This window comes from Petromyzon marinus, unplaced genomic scaffold (genome assembly GCF_048934315.1).
Source record: "Petromyzon marinus isolate PM22_M1 ecotype Great Lakes invasive population unplaced genomic scaffold, UKy_Petmar_22M1.pri1.0 PM_G_Scaffold_33, whole genome shotgun sequence".
NCBI lineage: Eukaryota > Metazoa > Chordata > Hyperoartia > Petromyzontiformes > Petromyzontidae > Petromyzon > Petromyzon marinus.
Window position 1 is genome coordinate 2,129,347 of NW_027422906.1, and position 10,026 is coordinate 2,139,372.

At 51.3% G+C, this 10,026-nt stretch overlaps 1 long non-coding RNA gene across 2 annotated transcripts; it reads left to right on the forward strand.

Moving 5' to 3' along the window:
- Positions 1-5,581: 5,581 nt before the first annotated feature.
- LOC142915624 (uncharacterized) lies at positions 5,582-9,318 on the forward strand. 2 transcript variants are annotated; one of them, XR_012936035.1, is made up of 3 exons: positions 5,582-5,830; positions 8,688-8,832; positions 9,113-9,318. It is a non-coding gene; the product is annotated as an uncharacterized LOC142915624 (long non-coding RNA). The 2 variants fall into 2 exon arrangements; XR_012936034.1 differs by lacking the exon at positions 5,582-5,830 and adding an exon at positions 7,808-8,003.
- Positions 9,319-10,026: the final 708 nt, after the last annotated feature.

A 10,026-nucleotide genomic window follows, 5' to 3' on the forward strand; every position in this document is an offset into this window, starting at 1 on the left:
AGTCCTGGTGAGAAGCATAGCACCTTGGTTTTGTAGGTATTCAGGACTAGTTTAAGAGCAACTAGCTGATGTTGTAGTTTGTTGAAATCACCCTGTAGCTTAGCAATCACGTCATCCGGAGAGTGGCCAGCAGTAATCACTATTGTGTCATCTGCAAAAAGATTTACCCTGGAATGATCCAGGTCAGTGCCCAAGTCATTGACATAAAGAGAGAAGAAAAGGGGGCCGAGGATGGAACCCTGTGGAACCCCTTTTGTTATCTTAACACTGTTTGACCTCCAACCATCTGTGAATACAGTTTGGGTGCGAGAAAAGAGGTAATTTTGTAACCATTTTACTGTGTTTTCGGAAAAACCGAGGAACTTAATTTACTAAGCAGGGTGTTGTGGTCTACTGTATCAAAAGCTTTGGACAGGTCTAGAAAAAGACAGGTACAGTACTGCTTATTATCAAGGCTACTGTAAATGTGATTCAGAGAGTCTAATGCAGCAGATGTGGTGCTGTATTTTTTTCCGAACCCAGATTGTTTTAGATGTAGTAGATTGTTGGTGGACAGGAAACTGCTAATTTGGTAGGTCAATAATTTTTCAAAAATTTTCATCAACGGGGACAAAATTGAGATAGGTCAGTAGTTATTTGGATCATCTTTAGGGCCCCCTTTGTGAAGTGGACGGACATAGGAATGTTTCCATTCTAGAGGAACTGATGCTTCTTTGATGGACAGGTTGAAAATATGGGCTATAGGTTTGTATATTAGGTGACCAACAGTTAGTAGAGCAAAGACGGGAATACTATCTGCTCCGGAAGAGGAAGACCCTTTGAGGTAAGACAGTTGTTTCAGAACATTACTTTCGTGGATTGTCTGGAAACTAAATTCGTTTAATGTTTGGACAGGGGTGTAGGAATTTGCATGAGCAGAGGTGACTCCCAATACATTATAAAAAAAGATTACCAGCTTCAGAAAAATGAAGGTTAAAATTGTCAACTATTTTTTTGGGATCTGAAAAATATTCCCCATTTCGGTTAAGCTCAACGGGCAGATTGTCTGTTTTGGATGCCTTTTCGATATATTTGTTTTCAAGAAAATCCTGGCATTTCCATGTGATTCCAGGAGAGTGGAGAAAAAGTAGGCATTTTTTGCATGCCGTTTTTTTTGACGCATCTATTCCTTAAAATCCTGTATTCTAGCCAGTCATTGACCAAATTACTTTTCTCAGCACATGCCCAAGCCTTGTCCCTAGTTTTCATTAGCTTTGTAATCAAATGATCAAACCATGGTGGGCGGTTGCATTTAGTTTTAAATCTAACCAACGGAGCATGCTTGTTAAGAATTTGGAGAAACGTGTACCTGAAAGTCTCCCAAGCTGTAATCAGGTTGGGGATATCACAGACCTTGTCAATATCCGAGTGAAGCACATCATTAGCAAATGCCTGAGTGCTGAAGTGTCTCATAGAGTGCTTTTCAACCAATTTAGGGGGGCTTTGGGTCTGGCTGATGATCTCACTCCAAAAATGAAGGAGTGATCACTAAGGTTATTACCCAGAACACCAGTCAGTGTGAAATTGTGAGGGGCATATGTCAATAGGACGTCAAGCAGAGTTGACTGTCCCGAATATTTTAGGTTGGGTCTTGTGGGGACATTTATTAATTGAAACAGATTAAATTCATCTGCAAAATGTGTGGCCACGGCCGGCGGGTTTAGCCAATTCCAATTTAGATCACCCACTAAAACTATTTCACCTTTAGGGAGGCGCCCAAAAAGCTCTCTCAGTGCAGACGCAGCTTCAACATCCTTCCCACTAGGCGGTCGATAGCAGCACACTACCAATATCTGTTGATTATTTGGGAGCGTTATTTTGAGAGGGAGACCTTCAAAGCAACATTTTTTAAACAAGGAGTGAGCTAGTGAACAAGCTCCTCAGCCGCCACCATTTCAGTCTCCGACCGCCAGCACTTCCTCTGTGTCTTCGCCATCAACAACTCCAAGTCCTTCGAGGACATCCACCAGTACAGGTGGGTCGGTGTGTGTGTGTCGGACTTAACGCATCCACAAGTACAGGTGTGTGTGTGTCGGACTTAGTGCATCCACAAGTACAGGTGGGTCGGTGTGTGAGTGTGTCGGACTTAGTGAATCCACCAGTACAGGTGTGTGTGTGTCGGACTCAGTGCATCCACAAGTACAGGTGTGTGTGTCGGACTTAGTGCATCCACAAGTACAGGTGTGTGTGTGTCGGACTAAGTGCATCCACAAGTACAGGTGTGTGTGTGTGTGTCGGACTTAGTGCATCCACAAGTACAGGTGTGTGTGTGTCAGACTTAGTGCATCCACAAGTACAGGTGTGTGTGTGTGTCGGACTTAGTGCACCCACCAGTACAGGTGGGTCGGTGTGTGTGTCGGACTTAACGCATCCACAAGTACAGGTGTGTGTGTGTCGGACTTAGTGCATCCACCAGAACAGTGGGTCGGTGTGTGTGTGTGTGTCGGACTTAGTGCATCCACCAGTACAGATGGGTCGGTGTGTGTGTCGGACTTAGTGCATCCACAAGTACAGGTGTGTGTTTGTGTGTCGGACTTAGTGCATCCACAAGTACAGGTGTGTGTGTGTGTGTCGGCTTAGTGCATCCACAAATACACGTGGGTGTGTGTGTGTCGGCGGTGGGTGGCTTACTGCAGCTACCATATCATGCGTCTTGTGCTGGAAGAAATAAAGCCTCCAGTTAAATTTTTGACTTGTTACACTGGTCTACAGCCAAAATGCTTTCGAGAAATAAACATGTAGTCCAACTTTACTAATTCTGTGTCACTGAGCTGTCTGCTTGACACTGATGTTCCGGTGTGTCTGTTCCACCTGAAGAAGGAGACTTGTGTTGCCTCCGAAACGTCGTGATTTAATTGTTTTCTTTTGTTTTATTTTATTTTACCTCCGTGACTCCACCGTACAAATTGATTCTCATTGTTTCGTGAGGAGTCGACTCCTTTTTAATCGCATTAAGAATCGACTCCCATTGACTTGCACAGGGAATCGGATTGTAGATTGTATTAGAAATCGATTGCTCATTGAATTGCATGAGGAATCGACTTAGCGTCTGAATCAATTCCTTGTCGACTTGTGTTTGGAACCGGTTCGTGGTGTGGAGTTGGATCCGGGTCTGGGGGGTTCAGCATCGCCTGGTGAGTTTACACTCAACACTCACCACTACTCACCACTAGTACACTCACCACTAGTACACTCACCACTACTCACCACTAGTACACTCGCCACTAGTACACTCACCACTAGTACACTCACCACTACGCACCACTAGTACACTCACCACTACTCACCACTAGTACACTCACCACTACTCACCACTAGTACACTCACCACTAGTACACTCACCACTTACCACTACTCACCACTTACCACTAGTACACTCACCACTAGTACACTCACCACTTACCACTACTCACCACTCACCACTAGTACACTCACCACTACTCACCACTCACCACTAGTACACTCACCACTAGTACACCCACCACTCACCACTAGTACACTCACCACTAGTACACTCACCACTAGTACACTCACCACTACTCACTAGTACACTCACCACTACTCACCACTAGTACACTCACCACTCACCACTACTCACCACTCACCACTAGTACACTCACCACTAGTACACTCACCACTCACCACTAGTACACTCACCACTAGTACACCCACCACTCACCACTAGTACACTCACCACTAGTACACTCACCACTAGTACACTCACCACTACTCACCACTACTCACCACTAGTACACTCACCACTAGTACACTCACCACTCACCACTAGTACACTCACCACTACTCACCACTAGTACACTCACCACTAGTACACTCACCACTCACCACTAGTACACTCACCACTAGTACACTAACCACTACTCAACACTCACCACTAGTACACTCACCACTACTCACCACTACTCACCACTAGTACACTCACCACTAGTACACTCACCACTACTCACCACTACTCACCACTCACCACTAGTACACTCACCACTAATACACTCACCACTAGTACACTCACCACTAGTACACTCACCACTCACCACTAGTATACTCACCACTAGCACACTCACCACTCCCCCACTAGTACACTCACCACTACTCACCACTAGTACACTCACCACTAGTACACTCACCACTAGTACACTCACCACTACTCACCACTCACCACTACTCACCACTCACCACTAGTACACTCACCACTACTCACCACTAGTACACTCACCACTACTCACCACTCACCACTACTCACCACTCACCACTAGTACACTCACCACTCACCACTAGTACACTCACCACTAGTACACTCACCACTACTCACCACTACTCAACACTCACCACTAGTACACTCACCACTAGTACACTCACCACTAGTACACCCACCACTCACCACTAGTACACTCACCACTCATCACTAGTACACTCACCACTAGTACACTCACCACTAGTACACCCACCACTCACCACTACTCACCACTAGTACACTCACCACTAGTACACTCACCACTCACCACTACTCACTACTAGTACACTCACCACTAGTACACTCACCACTCACCACTAGTACACTCACCACTCACCACTGCTCACCACTCACCACTACTCACCACTAGTACACTCACCACTAGTACACTCACCACTCACCACTACTCACCACTCACCACTACTCACCACTAGTACACTCACCACTCACCACTACTCACCACTCACCACTACTCACCACTAGTACACTCACCACTAGTACACTCACCACTACTCACCACTAGTACACTCACCACTAGTACACTCACCACTAGTACACCCACCACTCACCACTACTCACCACTAGTACACTCACCATTAGTACACTCACCACTCACCACTAGTACACTCACCACTCACCACTACTCACCACTCACCACTACTCACCACTAGTACACTCACCACTCACCACTACTCACCACTCACCACTACTCACCACTAGTACACTCACCACTAGTACACTCACCACTCACCACTACTCACCACTCACCACTACTCACCACTAGTACACTCACCAATCACCACTAGTACACTCACCACTAGTACACTCACCACTCACCACTACTCACCACTCACCACTACTCACCACTAGTACACTCACCATTAGTACACTCACCACTCACCACTACTCACCACTCACCACTACTCACCACTAGTACACTCACCACTAGTACACTCACCACTACTCACCACTAGTACACTCACCACTAGTACACTCACCACTAGTACACTCACCACTAGTACACTCACCACTCACCACTAGTACACTCACCACTCACCACTACTCACCACTCACCACTACTCACCACTAGTACACTCACCACTCACCACTACTCACCACTCACCACTATTCACCACTAGTACACTCACCACTAGTACACTCACCACTCACCACTACTCACCACTCACCACTAGTACACCGTTGTGTCTGCTCCACCTGAAGAAGGAGACTTGTGTTGCCTCCAAAACGTCGTGATTTAATTGTTTTCTTTTATTTTGTTTTATTTTACCTCCGTGACGCCACCGTATAAATTGATTCTCAACATTGTTTCGTGAGGAGTCGACTCCTTTTTAAACGCATTAAGAATCGACTCCTATTGACTTGCACGGGGAATCGGATTGAAGAGTTGTATTAGAATTCGATTGCTCATTGAATTGCATGAGGAATCGACTTAGAGTCTGAATCAATACCTTGTCGACTTGTGTTTGGAACCGGTTCGTCGTGTGGAGTTGGATCCGGGTTTGGGGGGTTCAGCATCGCCTGGTGAGTTTACACTCAACACTCACCACTACTCACCACTAGTACACTCACCACTAGTACACTCACCACTACTCACCACTCACCACTAGTACACTCACCACTACTCACCACTAGTACACTCACCACTCACCACTACTCACCACTAGTACACTCACCACTAGTACACTCACCACTCACCACTAGTACACTCACCACTCACCACTACTCACCACTACTCACCACTAGTACACTCACCACTAGTACACTCACCACTAGTACACTCACCACTCACCACTAGTACACTCACCACTACTCACCACTAGTACACTCACCACTAGTACACTCACCACTACTCACCACTAGTACACTCACCACTACTCACCACTCACCACTAGTACACTCACCACTAGTACACTCACCACTACTCTCCACTCACCACTACCCACCACTAGTACACTCACCACTAGTACACTCAACACTCACCACTACTCACCACTCACCACTAGTACACTCACCACTACTCACCACTCACCACTAGTACACTCACCACTAATACATTCACCACTACTCACCACTAGTACACTCACCACTAGTACACTCACCACTAGTACACTCACCACTACTCACCACTCACCACTACTCACCACTCACCACTACTCACCACTAGTACACTCACCACTACTCACCACTAGTACACTCACCACTCACCACTAGTACACTCACCACTAGTACACTCACCACTACTCAAAACTCACCACTACTCACCACTCACCACTAGTACACTCACCACTACTCACCACTAGTACACTCACCACTCACCACTACTCACCACTAGTACACTCACCACTAGTATACTCACCACTAGTACACCCACCACTCACCACTACTCACCACTCACCACTAGTACACTCACCACTAGTACACTCACCACTCACCACTACTCACCACTAGTACACTCACCACTAGTACTCTCACCACTCACCACTACTCACCACTAGTACACTTACCACTAGTACACTCACCACTCACCACTAGTACACTCACCACTAGTACACTCACCACTCACCACTAGTACACTCACCACTAGTACACTCACCACTAGTACACTCACCACTCACCACTACTCACCACTAGTACACCCACCACTCACCACTAGTACACTGACCACTAGTACACTCACCACTCACCACTACTCACCACTAGTACACTCACCACTCACCACTAGTACACTCACCACTACTCACCACTAGTACACTCACCACTCACCACTAGTACACTCACCACTAGTACACTCACCACTCCCCCACTCCCCCTCCCTCCCCCCCAGGACGAGGACTTTGTCACCACCATGGCCAACGCGGCCTCCCTGTCTCACGCTCTGCGCCCTGACCCTTCTGCTGTCCCTGCTGCTGTTGCTGCCCCTGCTGTCCCTGCTGCTGCTGCCCCTGCTGTCCCTGCTGCCCCCGCTGTCCCTGCTGCCCCTGTTGCTGCCCCTGCTGTCCCTGCTGCTGCTGCCCCTGCTGCTGCTGTCCCTGCTGTCCCTGCTGTCCCTGCTGCCCCTGCTGCTGTCCCTGCTGCTGCTGCTGCCCCTGCTGCCCCCGCTGTCCCTGCTGTTGCTGTCCCTGCTGCTGCTGTCCCTGCTGTCCCTGCTGCTGTCCCTGCTGCTGCTGCCCCTGCTGTTGCTGCCCCTGCTGCTGCTGTCCCTGCTGCTGCTGCCCCTGCCGCCGCTGCCCCTGCTGCCCCTGCCGCCGCTGCCCCTGCTGTCCCTGCTGCTGCTCCTGCTGCTGTCCCTGCTGCTACTGCCGCACTGCCGCTTGGCTCCCCGCTGTGCCGCTGGTGGCTCGGCTTCCTGGGCGCTCTCAGACGCTGCTGCTGCTGCTGCACCACCACCAACACCACCGCCGCTGGCTGTGGTGTTGGTGGTGGTGTTGGTGGTGGTGTTATTGGTGGTGGTGTTGGTGGCGTTGGTGGTGGTGGTGTTGTCGGTGGTGGTGTTGGTGGCGGTGGTGGTGTTGGTGGTGGTGGGGGTGGTGGTGTTGGTGGTGGTGGCGGTGGTGGTGGTGTTGGTGGGGGTGGTGGCCGTGGTGGCAGTGGTGGTTGCGAGCAACCCGAGGAGTGGGCGGTGGCAGTGGTGAGGGCGGCTGGGACGCCGCGCTCACTCCTCACGCTGCTCACTGACCGTGAGGACGACGACCAGGTGAGACCACGGGTGGGGCGCACAAGGATATGTGTCTGTGTGTGTGTAGGTCGACTCAGCCTCAAATGAGTACCTGGAGGGATGTGTAAACATCGCCGCTACGGAGACAAAGGCGGCCGGGCATAGTGCTGGCCACCCACCCCCTCGTGTGCTGTGCCGGCCTTTAAAGGCGCTCGCTAACAGCACTTGCCCCTACAGTCTGTTAAGGCTATACGGGGTATCTTTGTCTGTGCGCAGCACGGGCTAGAGAAGAGATGGAGTGACGTGGTACAAGAAGACGTGGAGCTGAGTCGACTTCCCGATGACTGGTACCAGCGGTGTAAAAATCGGCCTCTGTGGAGGAGGCTCGTGAAGGACGCTACTGGGCAGTTGGAGGCAGTCGCCCTTCAACAACAACGGAGGGCGGAGGAGCGACGCTCAGAACAACGAGCGGAGCGCCGGGTGGCTAAAGCACAGCAGGTTGGCACAGGAGGGGGCACAGGCGGTGCATCAGCCAGTCATCTCAGTCAGTCGACCCGTGGCACCTGGGTCTGTCCCTTGACCTTCTGCCAGCGGGCGTTCGACACTTCACGTGGCCTCAAGGTGCACATAGCCTGGCACAAGCGTCGTGGTGACATCACCGCCACTTGGTGGCGTATGGCGGTTGTTGTTTGTGCATCTCCTCATCTCCCCGTGCCCCCACAGGTGCGTGCATATGCATGTGAGGTGTTGCAAGTCCTCAGCTCCAACCATGTTGGCGCATTGGCCCTCTGCAACAATGGAGGCATCGCGGCCTTCGCCAGCCTGCTGGGACGCACTCACAACCCTCACACCCTGGAGAAGATCACCGGTAGCAACCCACCCACACTCACCACCCACTCTCGCCACTCACACTCACCACTCACCACCCACTCTCGCCACCCACACTCACCACCCACGCTCACCACCCACACTCACCACCCACACTCACCACCCATGCTCGCCACGCTCGTCACGCTCACCACTCTCACCACGCTCACTACTCTCACCAGGCTCACCACTCTCACCAGGCTCACCACTCTCGCCATGCTCACCACCCACACTCACCACTCACACTCACCACCCACCCACCCTCGCCACCCCTACCCCAGGCACGCTGTGGAACCTGTCGTGCCACGAGCCTCTGAGGGCTGCGCTGGTGGAGCTCTGCCTCCCGGCGCTGGTGGAGCTCGTGCTGGTGCCAGAGAGCGGCTGGAGGAGCAACGTTGGAGACAAACCCTCCTCACCGTCCTCACCCAGCTCGCCCGTCTCACCCTCCTCACTCAGCTCGCCCGCCTCGCCTTCCGCGGCGTTCTGCAACGCCCTGGCGTGCCTGCGGTAAGGCGCGCCGAGACAGACGTGACGGGGACGTTGCGGTGGACGCGACGGGAATGTCGTGGTTGACGTGACGGGGACGTCAGGGTTCACGTCACGGCGGTGACGTTGCAGGGAGTTGAGCTTGGCAGACCCGGACAGGCGGCTGAGCATGCGGCAGTGCGAGGGGCTGGTGGACTGCGTGCTGCACTTCATCCGCTCGGCACTCAAAGGGCACAACATCGAGACTCAGGTGACCCCCACACCAAGATGGGTAGTGGTAAAGTAGTGGTTAGCGCTACGAACCCGGCGACCCGGGTTCAATTCCCGCTCGTGGCCAACACCGGTGAAGATTATCTGAAATGGTCCTGGGCCTCCCCTAGGTGTACTCAGCCTCAATTGAGTACCTGGTGTGGTGTGTAAACATCGCCACTGAGCAGACAAAGGTGGTCGGGCGTTGTGCTTGCCACCAACCCCCTCGTGTGCCGTTCCGGTCTCTTCATAGGTGCTCGCTAACAGCACTTGCCCCTACAGTCTGTTGAGGCTATATGGAGGGTCTTTGTTTATGTATGTGTATGTATGTACACGTGTGTGGATGTATGTGTATGTGTATGTATGTCCGTGTGTGTGTATTGTCCGGCAAAAACAACCCCCTACCTCCTCGAGGTGCCGGACGGCAAAATTGTGGTGGGCAGTGCCGTGGGGGGAGGGC